At 37.8% G+C, this 25039-nt stretch overlaps 1 protein-coding gene across 1 annotated transcript in view; it reads right to left on the reverse strand.

Annotated features, from left to right (window-relative positions):
* Positions 1 to 25039, reverse strand: part of LOC134208949 (uncharacterized) — a 540525-nt gene that overhangs the window by 484639 nt on the left and 30847 nt on the right. The gene's annotated exons all lie outside the window — the stretch shown is intronic.

Consider the following 25039-nt stretch of genomic DNA (forward strand, 5'->3'; position numbering starts at 1 on the left):
GGGTGGTTTAATCCCCGGAAATAGGCAATTAACTTTGATTGAACCACACGAGCTATTTTTGTGGCTGTGTAACTGTCGCTCATCTAGGGGATGTTCTGCATTAGGTCCGTTTTGTGTGAAGCAAACACATCTCTGTGTTATTGATTTTAAGCGTGAGGATTCTTTGAGATGAAGAGCATACCATCAAATTTTGAATGAAATCACTCCAGATGAAGTTCTTCTAGCAATCAAAACAAGTACTTCCAAGAAGTCACCTGGTATAGACGGGTTGCCAAAAGAACTTTATCTGAAAACCTGGCATATCATTTGCTGGTAAAAAAGAAACAAATGAAGCTGAAATTCCCTGATCCCAAATCCATAGCCCCGTCCATTCTTAAACATTGACTTCTACCCCTCTCTTACTAACTGAAAAATTAAATGATATTGATTGTATATATCGCAAAGAACCATGGCTCCGTAAAGTGTTATACACGCCTGAGCCTACCAAATAACCGAAATTGGAAAAAAAGAAACATGGATAATGTCGGAAGTTACCGTCCAATATCACTCTTAAACTTTGATTACAAGCTCTTGGCCAGAATATTGAAAAGTCGAATTGAAGTGTTGATACCTTTTGTTCGTTCTGTTCAAATGACCGTCGGAATATTTTTGAAGCGACTGGTAGTATAATCGATAAATTGTGTGAGCTGAAGGTACGGAACTGTAACGGACTACTGATAACATTCGATTTTGATCATGCCTTTGATCGAGTCGAACATCGTTTCTTAGCCAAAACCATGGAAAGAATGAATTTCAACCAAAATCTGATCGATCTGCTTATTCATTTTGCAGAGCATAGTTTTTTTTTTTCAAAAATATTAAACTTTCGAGGGGAATAAACATTCAAATATCTGTGCGACAAGGAGATCCATTGTCAATGCTTCTCTATGTGGTATATGTTCAACTGCTGCTGGATAAAATATCCTGGACATTTCACGGGTACTTATTCAAAAGGACGTATGTGATTTTGTAAACAAAGATTCAAACGTCGGTTTGTCCAATCTGATGACACTCCCACGCAAACCAACACCACCAACAAGTAGCGAAGTAGCGAAGGCTTCCCATATCTGCCTGTGGTGATGGTTTGCGTGGGAGTGCTATCAGACTGGACAAATCGACGTTTGAATCTTTGTTTACAAATTGAATAAGTACCCGAGATTTCCACCTGCTGTTTTGAACGCATATGCAGATGACATCTCAATGTTCGTCGATGGTGAAAATGAGTTGAACACAGTGGTTCGTATCTTCAAAGAGTTCGAGTTAGCGTCAGGAGCCGTTCTGAAAAAAACAATCGCTTGGAATCGTGGTGAAAGTTTTAGAGTTTTTACGAGAACATTGGTAAAACAATACAGGAGAACTGGAGTATCGTACTTAGCGGATTTCGTATGGTATAGAAAACCATGGAGTAGGATAACTTTCAAAACTCTTGTTTGGCTCAAGAAAAAGGTGTAATCAATTTTTTATAATCGGTTTATTTAAAATCGGTTCCGATCGATACTTATCAAAGGGGTCAGGCCACAACTTCATTTGAATCTCGCTTTTTGATAGATCGTCCACTATGATTTTATTCTAGAAGGCCTCTAATGTGTCCAGAATAAAAAACTAATTGAATAAACGAATCCTGGAGTCGCTGGGATGTCCCCGGGGAACCTGTGAATGGGGGCATTTAAGTTTTAACACCAAAATCAGTCATTCGACGGCTCTTTTTTCATGGTTTTCGATCGAGAAGCGAAGTATGAATAGAAAATGGTCCATTGACGGCTACGACCGCTTCCAAGATCTACGGATTGGCCCCGGGGAACCTGTGGAAGGGAACATTTTAGTTTTACCACAAAAAAAAACAGTCATTCGACGGCTCTTTTTTCATGGTTTTCGATCAGGAAGCGAAGCATGAATATAAAATAATCCATTGATGGCCCTGGCCGCTTTTAAGACCTACGGATTGGCCCCGGGGAACCTGTGGAAGAGGACATTTTAGTTTTACCACCAAAACCAGTCATTCGACGGCTCTTTTTTCATGGTTTTCGATCAGGAAGCGAAGTATGAATATAAAGTGGTCCATTGACGGCTCTGATTGCTTCCAGGACCTACTGGTTGCCTCCGAGGAACCTGTGGAAGAGGACATTCAATTTTTAGCACCAAAACCAGTCATTCGACGGCTCTTTTTTCATGGTTTTAGATCAGAAAGCAAAGTATGAATATAAAATGGTCCATTGTCGGCTCTGACCTCTTCCAGGACCTACAGTTGGACCCAGGGAACCTGTTGAAGGGACATTTTAGTTTTAGCATCAAACCCAGTCATTCGAAGGCTCTTTTTTCATGGATTTCGACCAGGAATATGAATTAAAAATGACCATTGACGGCTCTGATCGCTTCCATGAGCTACTGATTGCCTTCGAGGATTCTGTGAATGAGGACATTTTAGTTTTAGCACTAAAACCAGTCATTCGATTTTTGATCAGGAAGCGAAGTATGAATATAAAATGGTCCATTGATGGCTCTGACCGCTTCCAATTCCCACGGATTGCTCCTGGAGAATCTGTGTAAGGGGACATTTTATTTTAAGTATCATAATCAGTCATTCGACGTCTCTTTTCTAGTGGTTTCGATTAGGAATCGAAAAATGAATATAAAAGGGATCATTGAGGGCTCTGACCGCTTTCTGGACCTACAGATTGGCCCAGGAAACCTGTGGAAGGGGACATTTTAGTTTTAGCACCAAAACTAGTCATACAACGGCTCTGTTTTCATGGCTTTGGATCACGAAGCGAAGTATGAAGTAGGCAGGTTCCCCATGAGCTCTCCGTAGGTCCAGAAAACGGTCAGAGCCGTCAATGTTCCATTTCTTGTTCATTCTTCACATTCTGATTGAAATCCATGAAAAAAGAGCCGTCCAATGATTGGTTTTTGTGCTAAACTAAATGTCCTCTTCCACAGTTCTGAGGGCAATCCGTAAGTCCTGGAAGCGGTCAGATCCATTAATGGTCCAATTTATACTCATACTTCGCTTTCTGATCAAAATCACGAAAAAAGCCGTCGAGATATTGGTTTTGGTGCTGCAACTTGAATGTTCCTTTCCACTGGTTTTCCGGGGGGAATCTGTAAGTCCTGAGAGCGGTCAGAGTCATCAATGGTCAATTTTATATTAATACTTTGCTTATATTAAAGAAGAGCTGTCGAATGATTGATTTTGGTGTAAAAACTAAAATGTCCCCTTCCACAGGTTCCTCGGGGGCAACCAGTAGGTCCTGGAAGCGGTCAAAGCTGTCAAAGGTCCTTTTATATTTATAGTTTGCTTCCTGATCGAAAACCTATAAAAAGAGCCGTTGAATAACTGATTTCAGTGCTAAAACTTATATGTTCCCTTCGACAGGATCCCCGGGGGCAATCCTTGGGTCCTGGAAGCGGTCAGAGCCGTCAATGATCCATTTTATTTTCGTACTTCGCTTCCTGATCGATAACCATGAATGAAGAGCTGTCGAACGACCGGTTTTGGTGGTAAAACTAGAATGTCCCCTCCTCAGGTTCCCCGGGGCCAATCCGTAGGTCCTGGAAGCGGTCAGAACCGTAAATTGACCATTTTATATTCATACTTCGCTTCCTGATCGAAAACCATGAAAAAAGAGCCGTCGAATGACTGATTTTGGTGCTAAAACTTAAATGTCCTCATTCACAGGTTCCCCGGGGACATCGACTCCAGGATCCGTTTATTCAATTGGTTTTTCATTCTGGACACATTAGAGGCCTTCTAGAATAAAATCATAGTGGCCGATCTATCAAAAAGCGAGATTCAAATGAAGTGGTGGCCTGACCCCTTTGATAAGTATCGATCGGAACCGATTTTAAAGAAATGGCCATATCTCACTTGATTCTGGTCCGATTCCAAATCTCAATATATGGTTCCAATCAGCAAGAGCCCTACTTCATTTGTTGTTACTAATATTATTTAATTTTCAACCACAACTTTTCCTAATATCCACCTCAAATTTACGGTTTTGAACCTACCTCCGAAAAATCCGGAATATCTCCGGAATCCGGTGGCCATAGGCGGTTCCATGGACATACCGTCAAACTGCATTAATTTCCTAGTTCGGGCATGCCTGAGTTGTCAAAATCGGATGATAACTAAGATAGTTACAACACATCTAATTTTACCCAAAATTTGCCTATCCTAATTATTTTGTCCATCCCCTGTACAGTGAGAAGATTTCGATAGTGCAGATCTTACTACGGGATGTATCTGGAGTTTTCTTGCCCCGTGTATATGAATATACCTGGTGGAGCTCGTTAACAAGCGTTATTCAGGATGGTTCATTTTAACCCAAGAGTGACTAGATGTGAACGCATTTTACTGAACCACCACAGTAGCAGCCATGATACTAATAGCTACCGGATGTTCCACAGCTGCGAACCCCATTGATACTTTCGCGGCTGCCAAATATGTCGCAATTAGGAATTGTAATTACTTCATATAGAAACAAAGGAGGATGGGAACTGTAAAACTCCAGAAAATCATGCGGTCTTTTATGGATATCACTGGTCCTTCCAGTTCGAAATTGAAGAGCTTGGACGAACGTGGACGAACTTAATTGGTGAGCACGTTCCATTACTTTTCCTTTATTTCTATCATTTAACATCGATTTGAGTTTCATGAAATCTAACACTAAATACGTACAGGGCATCGTTTGCTGCTATAGCCGCGGATATTGTGGGAATCCCAAATATCCGGTTCACGCTTCAGTTAGTAGCGGTGGCTCTTCTCGAACTTCTACTCCCTGAGTAGTTAGTACGAATAAGGGCGTTCTTGTGAAGTTTTGCTGTACCTGTTATGAACCACTAGTACATCCCATCCCCTGCTGCACTACCTGTAGAAACCTTTCTTGCTTCAGATGTGCATCCTTTTTGTAGTACTAAACAGTCTTCGTAATAAAAAGGGCACCATTACGAAGCATGAGATCTGATCAAATTATTCGTATTACTACTTGACCAACGCCCCCAGATGGGTGAGGGATAGAGAATGACCCACACGCACACCACCTATCAAGGCCAAAGCATTATTAGTAAACCGAATGATGCACATCGGCCCGGAACTACCCTTCTTTTGATCATTTTTTGAAAGCAACGCCAATCCACCAAATATCATGCAGGTTTTCCTGCAATACAAACATGTCCAGACTGCGATACAAGTAGCAGCTTTTCTTCCCGAAAAAGTTCTTTTAAGTCCTTCTTCGAGCGATACATAGGGTACCAATCGTCGCCATAGTTAGGAACAACTTTTTGACGTAAACTACGTCTAAGGGGAAGACTCTGATACAGGGTGTAAAACGGAAATTTCCAAATTCGAGACCGTCACGAAATTAGGATAGATTTCAAACGCTAATAGCTCCTTTATCTTTCAATGGATTTTCCAGATTTTATTATCAATGGAATCGGCAACTCTCCAGCAATTTTTTAAGCCTATTGGAGCTATTGATTATCAACGAAAAAACATTAAAAAATCCAAATCTTTACCAACCCAGTAAAATTTTACAGTTTCGTTACAGTTCGTTACGACCGCCGTCTGCGGTTGGTTCTTGCGCTCTACTTTTGTGCGGTGGTTCGTACAAAAAGTACAAAATAGAACCAGAGCAATGACCGCGGCCGGAGCAAAAAAGTAGTGTTTATGAAAAAGTGCTACAGATAGACAGTGACAGTGACAGTGGACATATTCATGTAAGCAAGAGGTGAATGTTAAAATTGATTATCAACTTTATACAAGGTTTCACTCTAACTTTTTTGACGGAAATTGAGTAAAATTTCTGTCTGATAGAAAGAGAGAGCAATGCAATTTTACTCAGTCACTGAGTAGGTGAAGGTTAGCTTGTATCCTACTATTTAGGCAGCATCCCTTTAAAATTACACTTCAAAAGCATTTAACTGCCATTTAATAGGCAATTAACTATGAAATGCATTAATCACTCTAAGTCGAATAACAATCCGAGAAAGGCATCATCACCACTGCGGAATAATAAATTTGGGGTTTTTAAATGAAAATTTTAAATTGTCATATCCAACCATTTTCATATATAGTGATTTACGCCAATTTTGTTCGAAACATAAATGGATTGGTGTCCGATCGAACATGATTTGCGGAGAAATTACACATTAGGGGTCGTTCAATAATGATGTCACAGGTTTAAGGGGGAGGGGGTCTGAGAATTTGTGACAGTACATATACTAGCTATACAAAAAAGCGTGACAGAGGGGGGGGGAGGGGGCCTAGAAATCCCAAAAAGTAGTGGACGTCATATTTGAATCGCCCCTTACACGCGGCAAAACGTTTACTAAAACAAACCTCGCTACATCCCGACCCCATATATCCAACATCCCAATGGTTGTAATTTGACTAAGCACGCACTCGCGGTTTGAAGTTTGTATGAGAATTACTATGAAAACAGTAAATTTTCGAAATCGTTTTGCAACGTTGCATATCGTCATTAATATCTAAAATATATGAGTACGTTGGCAACATAGGAAACATAGCAAGTGAATAAATCGTCTTTATTGTGAAACAATTCGCTGCTTACAAGAAACATTATTAAGGAAATACTAAATCGTGGGAAATTCAATTGAGCACGTAAAAGAATAACATATCAAAAATGAGCATTTTATTTTCTTTATAACTGCTTACGAAAATCCGATTGGTTCGCAACAAAATCGTCTCACAGATTTAGAAATATTCTACAAAGTCTTCGGGTTGATTATGTTTAGGGGTAGATCCTCCAGTGCCGGACACATAAGTCATTTAACAAACAAAAACTTTAACTATCCGGATTTTCTTTGTTTTTATACCATACTAGCAGAACGTACCCTGCGTTGCTCGGGTTTTACGTTTAACGTTCGAAATGTCATTTTCAGCGTTGATTGCGAGCGACGCCGCACTCTACATCATTTTTCGAGCGATCGCATTAGGTTTTCTCAAACTCGCCATAATATTGTATTTTGACAATTTTCTCAACTTTTCCTTTAAAATTTACTAAACTTTTGCATATAGAAACACAGCTGATCCCAATACGAATCGATTAGTGAGGAAATCTCACAAATCGGTCATCCCTCTTCGTGAGTTATATTCCTCAAAGAAAGAATAGATAGAAGAAAGAAACACAAAATATAACTATTGACCATTGATGATTCATACAAACTATATTTGATCATTTGAACACGTTTTCCGACGATGAATTTTGGTGAAAAGTGTCTCCTAGTACCGGACACTATTGCATCATGTTCAAATGTGGCTAAGTTCCTGTTACATGCGTAAAGACATCATTCAAAATAGTAATATTATTCGCGTGCTTTAAGTTGTAAATATTAAAATTGTTAGTGGAGCTTATTTGACTCTTCAGCTAATTTTTCACATCCTAAACATCCTAATCCTAATCCTTTTTCAATGTCCTCTTTAATTTTTGTTTCTGCTAATTTCTGTGGCTTTCTCAGCAAGAAGAAACAAATTGAATTGAAGTGAGTGTAATAAAACAGGTGTGAAGAATTTTTATTCAACTTTAAAGTTTGTACAAAGTTTATCACATGAAGATCTGGTATTCTTTGTCATTAGAAGCCTTTTTCAATAGTTTCCTTTTGTACTTAATAAGGTGAAGGAGGACCTCTGCAAGTAGTGTCGTTTTAAGAAGTGTCCGGTATTGGGAGGTGTCCGGCGCTGGGAGATAGTAGACCCGCCTCACGAAACGATCTCTCACATACGGGGCGATTTCTATAGTAATTTACATACAAACTTCAAACTGCTCGTACTCAGTTATATTCTAACCAATTCAGTTGGAAATTTGGGAAGTACACCAAAACAGCAAATGTTATCGTTCAAGCATAAGGGAGTGCAACCCGATTAGGAATACATAACAAAATTATAACTCAATTCTATCAATTGTTGTTATTTAAAACAACGTGTGTTATAATAAGATAATTCGATAAAAATGTGTCATCGGCAAGTTTTATTTCATATCAAAATTATAACAACATTAGTTATGAATATATTCATAAAATAATTGCCTTCATTTTTGCAGACATTGGAAATAAAATCGGTGGTAATCACCTTCAGTATAACTTGAACCTGCTCGATAATAATACATAGCTGGAACAAAGTTAATTGCCTACATTATGGATGGAAATTCCGCATGGTGGCGTACCAGATTTCTGTCCGTGATGTAAGCAATTACCTTGAAAGTAGATTTTTGTACAGAAAAATTATATCAACGTTTGTTATAATGTTGATATAAAGGTTTTAACCTCTGTTTTAATTATATTACGGCTAGAGGTATTTTTGATATATTTTTTGTTATTTTAACAACTAACCAGCAAAATTTATAACACATTTTGTTACAATATTTTTCTGAAATAAATAACACCCCTTGTTATAATTTTGTTATGCATTCTTGATCGGGAAAAGTCAAATTTTCAATCACTCTAGGCTCTAACCAAAATAATTATCTTATGATCTGTTTTACGTAGTTTACGTCGGGCGGTCGTATCTTGTATATAACCCTTCTGATTTTTTTTAATACAAATAAAAGGCTTATGGGTGGTGTTGACATGTCGAGCGGCAAGTTCCCCTTCTTGTTCCTTAAAATAGATTTGAAAACAGTATTAAAATTCGTGATAGTACCCAAAATGGCTCAATCCATAATAGGAACGCTTGTATATTTGTGGCACTATTCTTAAGTTTAGTTCTATTATGGCAAATCCCATTGTTTTCTTATGGGATTGGCCATAATGGAACCACTAGTGCGACAACTGGTGCAAAAGACGACAAAAATTAATCAAAATATTTTTTTATAATTATGGTTTGTTTGACTTGATTAAAGGTGTTTAAGGAGATTAAAGGTGTTATCGTTTGTTATAATACGAGTTTGTACTATCTCATTTAATTCCACTACTTTATTGTACCTTTGACAGATACATATTTCGACCTCAACAGTAAGGCCGTCTTCAGTGTCTCGTACTTGATTCGCCGAGGTCGAAATACGTATCTGTCAAAGGTACAATAAAGTAGTGGAATTAAAGGAATAGTACATACTCGTCTTATGACAAGTGAATACATTCCACTAAAAGCCCAAAAATAATTTTGTATTAAAACGGATTTATCGTGTCATATAAATATGGTTCACCAGAAAACGTTTTGTGGTGATGTGTTTTGCCACTTGGTGTATAATGCAGGTTGAAGGAATTCAAGATAATCCGAGAGCTTCCAAACTGAGATTGGAACTGGATATTCACAAACATTCATTCTAAGAACATAAGTTCCAAACATCGGTCAGTGTGGCGTGGTACAGAATTGTACATGGAAAAATTGTGACTAATGAGATGCTCTTCAAGAGGAATAGAAGAATGGACCCATTCTGTGATATCTGTCCTGGAGAACCAGAAACGATCACGCATCTTTTGTTTCGCTGCATAAGAAACAAATATATTGAGAGATACCAACGAAACCATCTCGTGGCCGTAACCAAAGCCTATAAACCCTTAGTGACGAAGAGTGGATATTTCCAGCGTTCAACAACCTAGTAAAACAATTTCGGATTCTTCTGTTCAAAACATTGTCTGTTTCATTTTCATATTTAGTTGAAAATATTGTTAACAAAACCATTGACAGTTATGAATTCTACAAACAATGTAATATGTAAATAACTTTAACTTCAGACAATAAAAACTAAGCTTTGTTAAGGAAAAAATGATTCGCATTGGAATAATTGGTTTTCATAGATTTCTAGGAATTCATTGATTTCTTTTAGCTATTGCTTTTGGGAATAGCCTACAAGAAACGTATAAAAGAGCTACTCTAGAAGTTTTTGCCTTTTTCGTACACTAAGCGTCTCATTGATTCCTATTGAAAATTTGCCGAATCGGACTATGGGCTTAGGAGTTGTGACCAAAACACTTTTTCATATATAAAAGCACGTCTTACCCATTTTTGCACTTACCCTCAGCCGATTCATTCGCAACAGGCTGCATTCGACGTGGATTTTGTTCTTTTGTTATTGTTTGACTGTACTATTTTGTTCTATTAAAAATTGGCAAAATCGGACTATAGGATCAAGAGTTAAAATCAAAATACATTTTTAAACCAAAAACGCGCAAAAAAGTCTGGCTCACTTTTCAGGCATCTGACTTACCCTTAATCGATTTCCTTGCAACAAGTTGCATTTGACGGAGAATCATGTATTATTTATTCCAATTGGCTGGATTGAACTATGGGCTCAAAAGTTATGATTAAAAAACTATTTCTATGCACGAGAAAACTCTCCCAAACATGGGAACATATTGAGGCGATAGCTGGCTATCGCCATGGATGGAGATCTATCATGGCTGCACTTAGCTCCTTCCCAGGGTGCTCCAGAGCACTTAGCCTTCAGTAAGTGTACACGAATTGGTCTAGGACCAGGAATTCCAACAGAAGCTCCAATTGAGAGATAGCATAAACAACTTGTGTATATGTCATGTTGAGCGATTGGTAATTTTCGACGAGCAGCTAAGAACAATGGAGATAGATGAAAATCGACATGGTATGCAAATGCATAAATAATATTTGGCTAAGAATCCGTGCAGTTTGATTTAAGCTTGTGTTTCGGGGATGGAGGAAGAGCCCTTCCAAATTCAGTCCGAAATTCGTTTGAAAATAATAGACTTTCACTAAATCTACATAAACTAATATAATGAACTATCAATCAACAAATATCCACGAAGCTTCTGAAAGTCCTTTGGAAACTTTTCTTCAGAATGGAATTTTTGCAAATATTTATGTCAATAATCTTATTGTATCATGCGCTAAGAAGTTGGATAGAGCTAGTTTGAAAGAATAACATTATTTCCAGACATTTGGTTTTCGAATAATAGTTACACAAGACACTACAAAAATAACTTCAGATCACAACTATGCTAATATATGTTTATACCTTGATTATCGATAATTGAATTTCTTATTGGCTGAATGATTTCCCTTATTAATCCTGGTCGTGTCTATTTCCTTTTTTTTTCGCTTTTCCCGGTTTTTCCGACTGAAAGGACACCCTGGGTAAAGTCTTCAGATTTATATTGATCACTGGCTACGAGATGTTCTCTACATTACAATCACAATTGCTCAAAATTAGTAGCGTTCATTTTCTGAATCAATATTGGGAAGAAGGTCGCCGATAGAAAGGCGACGTTGCATTGTGAGACATTCTGTATCACATTGAGTGAATGGGTTTTTATCAAGGTCTATCGCCTCTCAATTAATCCCAACACGGGCACCATCAATATCAACCATATCCAAACAACATCGTCGGTCGGTCTTAGGTAAAAGGTGTATCAGTTGCGTCGTGTCATCACGTCACCTCATCCAGAATCTGTATGGCTATATAGTCACACTCGCGCCCCAGCCGGCATTCCGAAAGTAATGCCATTCGATAACCTTGGAGGATTCTCGCTGGACATGCTGCAGGTGCGTTACAAATGCGCTGCTCTCCGTGTCGCACATCCTTAGATGGAAATCGTTAACCGGGGCAGGTCATTAAAAAACACAACAATCGGGAATAAATATTCATCTCCGCAACGAATCGATACCAAGGACAGAAGCAGTGTGGTTTCTTTTTGGATCGATAAAATTGTCGATTGCTATTGCGAGGATGGCTCAGGTTTCAAGTTGGTTCTGAGGTTTTTGTATTCCTGACAGCAAGTGGTTCTTTCCGAAGGATAAACGTAAGCTCTCTCTTTCACCGAGCGGAGGAGTTGTTCCTTCACGCAGTGGATGCAGGTTTTCTCGTTCGACAAACAGACCCAGTTCGAGCCAAATATAAATAGCGCAATAAATATTTATCAGCGCTGTCAAGAAGACTGATTCTCCGATTGCACGGTGACTGATTCCGTTCGGTAAGAAGGTCAAGCTCAATTGCGATGTGCGTACCATTCGAAGGCGACAATCTCTGACGCCCACCATTGAAAGCTAACGTCGGTCGTCGCGACGCGGAGGTCAGAAGTGAAATCGAAATGGCATTGTTTTGATTCTGATTGTCGTCTATCTTGTCACCTGTAAGAGGACTTATCTTTCACTGGTCGGTGCAACAATAATGATTGGGTGGCGGTGGTGAGCGTTGTCGAGGTTCGTGTCATATCAGGGTCATCACCGTTTGGCCGCGCCGCCGACCGTCATAAAAGTCACTGAATTCGCACTCAGTGGCTTGGAGGGCAGTCGATTGGTCGACTGGAAGCTTCACCAATCCAATGTAGAATGCAGTGACGCGTGAAGGGTCACGAAACCAAATACCACCGGTGGTGGTGGCCTGTGCCTGTGACTGCCGCCGAGCGTTCAATTTTGTGGGACGTAAATCAAAGTACGGCATGCGCCATGGAAAAATGCGAAAACTTTCAAAAATATCGGAAATGTTATCATCTTTTGTTAGAGGGCTTCTTGCTAGTGTTTCGAAACCATGATTTTCTGCTTGAAAGCACAACAATCAATTCTACTTGAAAGCTTTGACAGATTTGAAATAATATCGCTACTAAAATGTCACCATCGTGTTAAATAAGCAGACAATTGTTCTACATTTAACAGAGCCAGAGGGTATTCGTATGACCCACGGTGTAGTTCGGAGGCAATGATCGGCGGACCGAGAGGGACATTTCCATGTTTTGCGTTATTCTTTTAGTTTATTGTCTGTGTCGTAGTCGCTCGTGATTATATTTTGCTTGCTGCCACTGAATGGTGGAAGGCTATTTTTGGATGGGTGAGCGCAAATTAAATTAACACAGCGGAGTATAATTTGCTGACTGATATGTAATAGGCCATAATAAATCGACGAGCGAATTAAATTTTTGTCGATATTTTTATCCATCATTCATTAGTACCGGCACGATATGGATTACCTTGAGGTTTGAATTGGGCTACGGTTTTATGGGTTCAGATTTGTTTTGGTAGATAATACTCATTCTTCTTCTTATTCGCATTACATCCCCAACTGGGACATTGGTGCCTCGCTGCTTAGCGTTCATTCAGCACTTCTACAGTTATTAACCGCGAGGTTTCTAAGCCAAGTTACCATTTTTGTATTCGCATATCATGAGGCTAACATGATGATACTTTTATGGCCAGGGAAGTCGAGACAATTTCCAAACCGCAAATTGCGGGAATCGAACCCAGCCACCCTCAGCATGGTCTTGCTTCATGGCCGCGCATCTTACCGCTAGGTTATGAAGGGCCCCAGCTAATACTTATTCCGAATGGGAAATTTAGCACAATATGAAGATTTATTGCAATTAATCTATAACTTAATTCCATGTATTCTGCATATAGCGTTCCAAATACTGTAAAACACATTACCCAATAAAATAAAAAAGTCGCTGCCTATTCGTAGGTATTCTAAGCGTGTACATAATTCTCATTTGTCATGTAGAATGTTGATGTATTGCAATAAATAATTAAACAAAATATTACACACGAAGTTGCTCAATTGATATGTTTTGCAATTGAATAGTTTCTATACACCGTCGAGACCATAGTTGACACCAACCGTGACAGGGTTCGGTTCAGCATGATAGCAGCGCAGATGTTAAAGGTCGACTCCCTTTAGTGCGTCCTGGAGCAATTGCATTAATGTTAACAGGAACGCTCGCCGCATTTAATCAAATAAAGTGCAATAGAGAAACAAAGGAGCATTTATTACACACGCGGGGTCATGTCAACACGGGGTACCACTTTTTGTCCACAAATATTGACAAACCGCAAAAACAAACGCCACTGCGACGCAACCGCACCCCACAAACCCACGAGGGAAGGGCCTGTGATGCACATAACGAGCCAGAGGGAAGCAAAACGCTAATAATGTTACAGTTACAAAGTGCAATTTAGTCGTGCTCCCGCCGCTCAAATTACACGCAGAAATCCAATTTCACTGTTTGCGCAGCAATGACCCCCAGCCACAAAAGGGCTGCGGGCGAAGTCACCGGTGGTTTGGTCTTTTGCGCGGCTTGTCGCCTCAGGCTGGTCCATGAGCAAAAAATTATTATTTTTATCTTTGAAATTGACAACGGAAAATTTACATAATATATAATTTTTATTTAAATTTATTGCAATTTACAAACGTTGAACTTTTCTTTGCATTAAACTCAGCACAACTTCGATTTTTTCTTGCTGCTGTTACCAGAAAGGCGGAAATAATTTCCTTCCGTGGGGCAGTCTTTCACTGTTTAGTTAGATGCATAGCGAAATTATAAGCAGAGCGTGTGCACGTTTTATGTTCCTCTGATGGTGATTGGAACTGTATGTATGTTTATCGCAAAGAAAATTATATTGGAATCCACCGACGACATAATTTCTGAGTAAGGAGGGTAGATTGCTTATTGCAGTACGGCCAACCTGTTGGGTACCGTGTCGTGAAGGATTGCAATGCCAATGAAGTTTATTGCATTGTGATATGACCTAAGATGGATATCACCTGCTGGAGGAATAATGATATACCTAGGGGAACTGTTCGGCACTCCATCTCATAGCACCGATGTTCATCCCATCGAAAACCAAAAGAAATTCGAAAAATAAAAATCAGAAGGGTTATATACAAGATACGACCGCCCGACGTAAACTACGTAAAACAGATCATAAGATAATTATTTTGGTTAGAGCCTAGAGTGATTGAAAATTTGACTTTTCCCGATCAAGAATGCATAACAAAATTATAACAAGGGGTGTTATTTATTTCAGAAAAATATTGTAACAAAATGTGTTATAAATTTTGCTGGTTAGTTGTTAAAATAACAAAAAATATATCAAAAATACCTCTAGCCGTAATATAATTAAAACAGAGGTTAAAACCTTTATATCAACATTATAACAAACGTTGATATAATTTTTCTGTACAAAAATCTACTTTCAAGGTAATTGCTTACATCACGGACAGAAATCTGGTACGCCACCATGCGGAATTTCCATCCATAATGTAGGCAATTAACTTTGTTCCAGCTATGTATTATTATCGAGCAGGTTCAAGTTATACTGAAGGTGATTACCACCGATTTTATTTCCAATGTCTACAAAAAATGTAGGCAATTATTTTATGAATATATTCATAACTAATGTTGTTATAATTTTGATATGAAATAAAACTGGCCGATGACACATTTTTATCGAATTATCTTATTATAACACACGTTGTTTTAAATAACAACAATTGATAGAATTGAGTTATAATTTTGTTATGCATTCCTAATCGGGTTGCGCTCCCTTATGCTTGAACGATAACATTTGCTGTTTTGGTGTACCTCCCAAATTTCCAACTGAATTGGTTAGATTATAACTGAGTACGAGCAGTTTGAAGTTTGTATGGAAGTTACTATAGAAATCGCCCCGTATGTGAGAGATCGTTTCGTGAGGCGGGTCTACTATCTCCCAGCGCCGGACACCTCCCAATACCGGACACTTCTTAAAACGACACTACTTGCAGAGGTCCCTCCTTCACCTTATTAAGTACAAAAGGAAACTATTGAAAAGGCTTCTAATGACAAAGAATACCAGATCTTCATGTGATAAACTTTGTACAAACTTTAAAGTTGAATAAAAATTCTTCACACCTGTTTTGTTACACTCACTTCAATTCAATTGTTTCTTCTTGCTGAGAAAGCCACAGAAATTAGCAGAAACAAAAATTAAAGAGGACATTGAAAAAGGATTAGGATTAGGATGTTTAGGATGTGAAAAATTAGCTGAAGAGTCAAATAAGCTCCACTAACAATTTTTAATATTTACAACTTAAAGCACGCGAATAATATTACTATTTTGAATGATGTCTTTACGCATGTAACAGGAACTTAGTCACATTTGAACATGATGCAATAGTGTCCGGTACTAGGAGACATTTTTTCACCAAAATTCATCGTCGAAAAACGTGTTCAAATGATCAAATATAGTTTGTATGAATCATCAATGGTCAATAGTCATATTTTGTGTTTCTTTCTTCTATCTATTCTTTCTTTGAGGGAATATAACTCACGAAGAGGATGACCGATTTGTGAGATTTCCTCACTAATCGATTCGTATTGGGATCAGCTGTGTTTCTATATGCAAAAGGTTAGTAAATTTTAAAGGAAAAGTTGGGAAAATTGTCAAAATACAATATTATGGCGAGTTTGGAGAAAACCTAATGCGATCGCTCGAAAAATGATGTAGAGTGCGGCGTCGCTCGCAATCAACGCTGAAAATGACATTTCGAACGTTAAACGTAAAACCCGAGCAACGCAGGGTACGTTCTGCTAGTATGGTATAAAAACAAAGAAAATCCGGATAGTTAAAGTTTTTGTTTGTTAAATGACTTATGTGTCCGGCACTGGAGGATCTACCCCTAAACATAATCAACCCGAAGACTTTGTAGAATATTTCTAAGTCTGTGAGACGATTTTTGTTGCGAACCAATCGGATTTTCGTAAGCAGTTATAAAGAAAATAAAAATGCTCATTATTGATATGTTATTCTTTTACGTGCTCAATTGAATTTCCCACGATTTAGTATTTCCTTAATAATGTTTCTTGCAAGCAGCGAATTGTTTCACAATAAAGACGATTTATTCACTTGCTATGTTTCCTATGTTGCCAACGTACTCATATATTTTTAGATATTAATGACGATATGCAACGTTGCAAAACGATTTCCGAAAAATTTACTGTTTTCATAGTAATTCTCATACAAACTTCAAACCGCGAGTGCGTGCTTAGTCAAATTACAACCATTGGGATGTTGGATATATGGGGTCGGGATGTAGCGAGGTTTGTTTTAGTAAACGTTTTGCCGCGTGTAAGGGGCGATTCAAATATGACGTCCACTACTTTTTGGGATTTCTAGGCCCCCTCCCCCTCCCTCTGTCACGCTTTTTTGTATAGCTAGTATATGTACTGTCACAAAGTCTAAGACCCCCTCCCCTCTTAAACCTGTGACATCATTATTGAACGACCCCTAATGTGTAATTTCTCCGCAAATCATGTTCGATCGGACACCAATCCATTTATGTTTCGAACAAAATTGGCGTAAATCACTATATATGAAAATGGTTGGATATGACAATTTAAAATTTCCACTTAAAAACCCCAAATTTATTATTCCGCAGTGGTGATGATGCCTTTCTCGGATTGTTATTCGACTTAGAGTGATTAATGCACTTCATAGTTAATTGCCTATTAAATGGCAGTTAAATGCTTTTGAAGTGTAATTTTAAAGGGATGCTGCCTAAATAGTAGGATACAAGCTAACCTTCACCTACTCAGTGACTGAGTAAAATTGCATTGCTCTCTCTTTCTATCAGACAGAAATTTTACTCAATTTCCGTCAAAAAAGTTAGAGTGGAACCTTGTATAAAGTTGATAATCAATTTTAACATTCACCTCTTGCTTACATGAATATGTCCACTGTCACTGTCACTGTCTATCTGTAGCACTTTTTCATAAACACTACTTTTTTGCTCCGGTCGCGGTCATTGCTCTGGTTCTATTTTGTACTTTTGTACGAACCACCGCACAAAAGTAGAGCGCAAGAACCAACCGCAGACGGCGGTCGTAACGAACTGTAACGAAACTGTAAAATTTTACTGGGTTGGTAAAGATTTGGAATTTTTAATGTTTTTTCGTTGATAATCAATAGCTCCAATAGGCTTAAAAAATTGCTGGAGAGTTGCCGATTCCATTGATAATAAAATCTCGAAAATCCATTGAAAGATAAAGGAGCTATTAGCGTTTGAAATCTATCCTAATTTCGTGACGGTCTCGAATTTGGAAATTTCCGTTTTACACCGTGTATCAGAGTCTTCCCCTTAGACGTAGTTTACGTCAAAAGAAATCTGATTTGTTTCTTATATTATTACTCAATTTCTTTGTTTTGTGATGACATGAAAATATGTTCAGTAAGATGCAATGCGGAACAGTTTCCCCAGTTATTATGCTCTCTTAAAATAATTATTTCAAATATTTATTTTAATCCGGAAAATGTTTAAGTTACGAATCTGTGAAGGGTTATATTTTGACGGAAATCTCAGTACTCCGCTAAAAATTTCATTACACAAAAAATCGGCTAACGAAAGGATATCTATTCGGAACAACGTTGAGCATGTAACGAAAAAGCATAGTCTTATAGTAGCAGTTGAACTTCTCCGTCAACATTTTATTATCTCAGTAGTTCCTTGTTTTTCCTCCACTTTTTTTTATCTAACGTTTATTTGGGAGGCTCATTTGCCGTGAAACTCGAAACCCTTCGACAATTGAATTGGTTTTAACTGATACAAGTCAGCTGTGTGGCCATGTTGACTTTGACTCTGATCACCTTCCTGTGACGTTTGACATCTCACAAGAAGCCATTCATCATCCAATCTACTCTACTTTTAATTACCATAGAGCTGATTGGGATTTATATAAAACGTATATCGATAGGAATTTTGATGTTGATATTAATCTGGAGACCAAAAGTGATATTGACAATGCTCCCGTATTATTGATAAATTTATTTGTTGAAGCCAGAGGCACTGCAATTCCTAAATGTGAAATAAAATTCAACTCCATTATTATTGACGACGATCTTCAGCTACTGAATATCAAAGAATTCGCGATCCCGCTTTGAAAGTGATTTGGAGAGATTTGCAAAATGAAATTTAAAAAAAGTTTCGCCATTCTGAGAAATACCAACATTGAGAATAATGTCTCCCAGTTCGAAAGTCTTTTGGAAATTAACAAAAAAATCTTAAAAACCTCAAACGCCAATTCCAGCGCTTGAGGTTCGAGGGAAGCTCTCTCGCGGTAGAGCACTGTTTTCGAACTAAAATGTCTGTAACTCAGAATTGGGAAGCAATTTCCCTTATCCCCATCGAATGCTCCTAGAAAATTCCGTGGACCTACTATTTTCCAAACTTGAATTTATTTCTAAATACTGAAAATTTGAACAGAAATTTTTGCTTCTCAGTACATCTGACCTCTCCAATGATTTGGGGCATAAAGCAACCGAATTTTGCCTAACGAATTTAACCTAACTGAGAAAAGTTTTGAAATTTTCCAACGATTATTTTAAAGTAATAAAAAGTATATCCAATCACATACAATTTTGAAGGAAAGTCTTTTTACCTAAACCAAGTTTTCCAAACTCCATACAAAAATTACCATTTAGGGAGAGCAGCAAACAGCATATTTACTCGTGTCGTACGGCAAGGAAGGAAGAATTCTTGGAGGAATATCTGAACGAATTTCTGGAGGAATGTCCAGAGGAATTCCTGGAGGAATGTCCGGAAGAATAGCCGGAGGAATTCCTGGACGTTTTTTTAGGTTTTCTAGCGGAATTTTCGGAGGAATACCCAGAATATATGAAGGAATATTTTGAAAATTTTAAGGAGGAACATCTGAAAGAATTCCGAAGTATTTACTAGAGGAATATCCGGAGGCATTCCTTTGGGAATATACGGTGAAATTCCTGGAGGAAGAACGGAGAAATATCTGGGAGAATATTAATTGGAACTCCTGGAGGAACATACGAAAGCATATATGCAGGAATATTTGGAAGAATTCCCTTAGGAATATCTGGACAAAATTCTGATGAATTTCCGGAATAATTCATGGCGGAATTCCTGGGAGAATATTTAGAGGAATACCTGAAGGAATATTCATAGGAAATCCTGTGAGAATATCCGGAGGAATTCCTGGACGAATATCCGAAGGAATTCCTTCCGAAATCTGGAGGAATATTTGAAGAAATTCCAAGAGGAATATCTGGAAGAATGTCTGGAGGAATAGTTGGAGGAACTCATGTAAAAATATCCTAAAGACTTTCTGGAGGAATTTCCAAATGAATATCTGGAGGAATTATTGAAGGAATTTCTGGAGGAATATCTGGAAGAATGCTTGGAGGAATATCCGAAAGATTCGTGAAGGAATATCGGGAGGAATTCCTGGAGGAATATATATGGCCAATCCTGGACGAATATCTGGAAGTATTCCTGGATCTATAGCTGGAGGAATATCAGGAAATATTATTTGTCTAATATGTCTTTTTTATCTTAATTGTCTTACTTGTCTTTTTTGTCTTATTTTGTTATTTGTCATATTTGTCTTATATGTCTTATTTTTATTATTATTCTTATTTGTTTCATTTATCTTGTTTATTTTGATTGTCTTATTTGTATTATTTCTTTTATTCGTCTTATTTGCATATTTTTTTATTTGTCTTATGTTAAAGGAGGCTGATCGGAGAGCTCTCGGAGTGTTTGAGCGTAAGGTGCTGCGGACAATACTCGGCGGTAAACAGGAGAACGGTTTCTGGCGGCGTCGCATGAATCACGAATTGTACCAGGTGTATAAAGGGCTGGATATTATTAAGCTTATACAACACGGCAGACTACGGTGGGCTGGTCACGTTGTTCGTATGCCGGAAGAACGTCAAGCGAAGATAATATTTAGTAGAGAACCCGGAAGAGGCCGCAGGCTTCGTGGAAGGCCGCGTACACGATGGCTTTTTGCAGTTGAAGAGGACCTGAGGGCGCTCAATGTTCAGGGCGACTGGAAGCGATTGGCCCAGGATCGAGTCCAGTGGAGAAGGATACTCCATTCGGCGTAGGTTCATCGAAGAGCTGTAGCCCATCAAGTATCAAGTAAGTATTATTTGTCTCATTTGTCTTATTTGTTTTATTTGTCTTTTTTTTGTCTCATTTGTCTTTTGTATTTCACTTCTTTTCTCCATCAGCACCACGATCATCATTCGAATCCTGCATATGGTGGGGTTCGTAGCCGTGCGGTTCGACGTCAATCGTCTAGACGCATGTGCTGTGGAGTGTGGGTTCGATTCCCGCCCAGGTAAGGAGAAAACTTTTCGTAAAGCGTAGAGTTCTCCACTGGTCCACTGGGTGTTTCATTTTCGTTATCTCATGCTAGATGTTATGTGTCAGTCTGTCCGACCTCTGGTCAAAGAAGGTGATTCTGTCTCTGTCTATATTTGTAACCTTCGTACAATAACTCTTTTATAATATCTTCCAATGTTGTTTTCATATTCCTCAACCAGCTGGTGTTTGTTTATTTTGATCTCCCCTTTCGGTGATTAGTTGACGCTACTGTTTTTCAATCGCCAATTAAATAAATAAATAAATGATAAATGAGTTTCTTCCTCATTGTTGCCAGTCTCTTTTGTTCTCTGTTTACTGCAAATTCTGAAGCAATTGTAAACTGAACAATGCTGAAATAATTTTGGCGACACTGACAGCTTTATTCTGGCAGCCTAAATCGTGTGATTCTCTCTCTCAAAGAGAGGTACCACGTGCTTTTATAACGGAAAACCCAGGAAGTTATAAACAAATGGTGAAAAGGCTAAAAAACTTGCTCAACAGTTTGAGAGTGCCCATAATTTTAGTCTATGTCTCATTAGTCCAATTGAGGATCAGGTTACACGGAGCTTCAAAGACATTCTCAATCAAGATAATGTTTTTGACCCTTCGTTGGGAACTAATTTGGATGAAGTGAGATCTGTCACTAGAAAATTTAAAAATATGAAAGCAAAAAAATATCCTTAAAGCTCTTTATCCTTCTTGGTTAATTTATTTAACAAATGTTTTCAATTGGCTAAATGATAAATAATAAATGGATAAATGGAAAAATGCCAAAGTTGTTCCAATTTTGAAACCGGACAAAAATCAAGCTGAGGCTTCTTGTTATCATCCAATCAGCAAACTGTTTGAAAAGATTGTTTTGAATAGAATGATGGTTCATAATTATGACAATTCTATTTTTGCTGATGAGCAATTTGGTTTTCGCCATGGGCATTTAACCACTCATTAGTTACTAAGAGTTACGAATTTAATTCGGCTCAACACATCTGAAGGATATTTAATTGGAGTTGCTCTTCTTGATATAAAGAAAGCATTTGACAGTATTTGGCATGAAGGTTTGATTGTAAAATTGATGAATATTAATTTTCTTCTGTACATTATTAAACTGATCCGAAATTATTTATCAGAGCGCTCACTGCAGGTAAACTATCTGAACTCGGAATCTGATAGATTACCTGTAAGAGCTGGTGTTCCCCAAGGCAAAAATAATCTTTGTTTGCTGATGACACGGGCCTTTCCGCTAAAGGGCGCAGCCTCCGTATCGTATTACAAAAAGTTTGGATATTTTTTCCACTGACTTGCAAAAATGGAAAATTTCCTCGAATGCTTCCAAAACTCAGCTTATAATTTTCCCACATAAGCCGAGAGCTTCTTATTTGAACCTTCCAGCAGACATATTGTCACTATGAATGATGTTCCAATTAATTGGTCTAGCGAAGCTAAATATCTAGGGGACACACACACATACAGACATACTAAGTTTTTAAAATCACATTGAAGGCATTCAAGCCAAATGTAACGAATATATAAGGTGTCAGACACTTATAAGCAGAAAATCAAAACTTTGTTCTAAGATCAAATTTTTGATTTACAAACAAATTTTTAGACCAGCCATGTTGTATGCTGTGCCAATATAGACTAGTTGCTGCAATACCAGAAAGAATGCACTTTAGAGGATTCAAAATAAAATTTTGAAAATGATTCTGAAATTGGTTCCCTGGTATAGTACCAATGAACTCCTTAGAATTTCTAATATTAAGACACTGTAACAAATGTCCAATAAAATTGTTTCCAATTTTAGACAAAAATCTTTGCAATCTTCTATTGCAACGATCAATTCCTTGTTTATTAGCCAAAGGCAATTGAAATGTATTAATAATAACTAACAACCCAGATTAATCCACCTAGTGGCGATGATGCCTTTCTCGTGCATCGTAAAATGTACTGAAAAAATCACATAAGAAAGGTCAAAAAAGCACTTTAGGGGAATAGATCGCATATTGCATTGTTTGCATTGCATATTTTTGCATGTTTTTGCATTAATTACTATGCATTGCCACCATTATTAAAAAAAATAATTTTTCGTTTTTGAATTTTTTTTCCAAAGGGAAAAAATAATGATTTTTCAATAATTCCTAAATGCAATGTCCAATCAAGCCAATTTTCAATAGCAAACAATTGAACTGCATTCCCCTTCGAATGCAACTTGTTGCTAGTAAATCGGGTAATGCTAAGTTCCAAAAAGTGTGTCTTCAAAATTTGTACACATACACACACATACAGACATTACCTCGATTCGTCGAACTGAGTCGATCGGTATATAACACTATGCTGCCCATGATCGCATATTTGTAACACTCGCATTTGTGTTCATTATGCAGAAAGCCTGTGAATCGTTCAAGAAGCTCAATTTACTGCATCTAATCCCACAACAGTAAAATAGGATTTACTATCTTGCTTATCTGTGGTAAGCTGAAAATGATTGAGAATCTAAGGAGGATTGGCAAACGATTTTCAAAATCAACTAAAGTGCAAATATTACAAATATGCGATCATGGGCAGTATGGGTCTCCAGGCTTTCAATCAAAAGTTGTTTTTTGGAGTAGTCCTATAGCCTTTCGGTACACCTTTGTTGTACGAGAAAGGCAAAAAGTATCATATTACAGTTAAACCATCATGAGTCGATGTTCTATGACTTGATATCGACTCATGGAAGCAAATTATGCCATACATATTCAAAAATATTTTCTGGGCCACTGTGATGGTCCCTTCAAACAGCTTCCCGAGGATTTCCTATTCCACATCTCGATATTTCCATGAGTCGATGGTCCCTTCATGGAGGTTTAACTGTAAATAATAATGATAATTCTAATCAAACACGGAACACCTAGTTTAAGAGATCAATACATACATGTAATAGATTATTAGCAATTAAAATTAGTTTAAAAAATCCGACTCCTTTACGTTAGTGGCATCCATTGTGCTTTCCACACAATATACATACATATGATTGCAATGGCAGGCATATAAAAGTTTTTAATTATTACCTGTGAAAACGTTTAAATGCTTAAAAGCTAAATGTTTAAAAGCAATCCAAGTTCCTGTTGGAATGTAGTGCCATTTAAGAAAAAGAACAAAAAGACATAAAACGCACTATCACAAAACCGAATAGTTCAACTTTCGCTAAAGAAATTACTGTAAGGTTCATGAAAAACCCGTCATGGACCAATAATCACCGTCAAAACAAGTTGTACTCAAATCTTGACCCCGTCCAACAAAGAATCCAGTCTCATCTGTTCGTGTACCCCTGCTATGGTGCTGCCACTGCAGATGATAACTCGTAACAAGGCATCACACCAACCACAAGCATTTTATAGATTCGAAACAAACATCGTATACCGAACGGAGGAAGGTAGGTAGGTACCTACGAGAAAGCATCCCAGAAGATAGAGGCAATCAATTTTTATTTACCATTCAAAACAGCTACTCGTTGTCGTAATCGGCAAACTTTGGACGTTCACGATGACTATTATTTTCCCCGTTTCGGACGATGACACACACGTAGTATCTGCTTCAATTTTCCGTCATGTTGAAATTTTCCTCCGAATGACGGTTCGAATCGGAACACACACAATTTCAGAATAGCCGATAATTGAATAGAACACAAATTTTCACGATTTTTCTTCACTTAATTTGACCTCTCTTCTTCTCGAAATCAAGTATATATACAAGTGTTGTCACTTCTTCCTATCACTGCACTTCGGAATGATATACATTCATTCTTTTTTTCTGCTCCGTGCTCTTCACGACAGGCTATCACTGCTTCTGATGATTTGATTTCGTAACAACACTTTTGCAGGCTGCTTGCTTGAACTTCTTGCTATTGTTTCGGCACATAGAACTTAGTTTTATGTTAATTCTATACTACAGATTAATGGGTTTCCAACCGTGGGTCATCAAAATAAATTCTGTTGAGAAATTTGTTGTGATAAAACATTCAATGTACGTTTCACGAATTCAAAATTGATCGAAATTCCCATTGCGATTCCCCTTTATCACTTTGTTACTAGTTTGTTGTGTTTTTTATTCGATATGCACATCAGTCACACGACTGAAACTACTAACGAAAACTGCGACTGCGAGCTGTG

This window comes from Armigeres subalbatus, chromosome 2, assembly GCF_024139115.2.
Source record: "Armigeres subalbatus isolate Guangzhou_Male chromosome 2, GZ_Asu_2, whole genome shotgun sequence".
Taxonomy (NCBI): Eukaryota; Metazoa; Arthropoda; class Insecta; order Diptera; family Culicidae; genus Armigeres; species Armigeres subalbatus.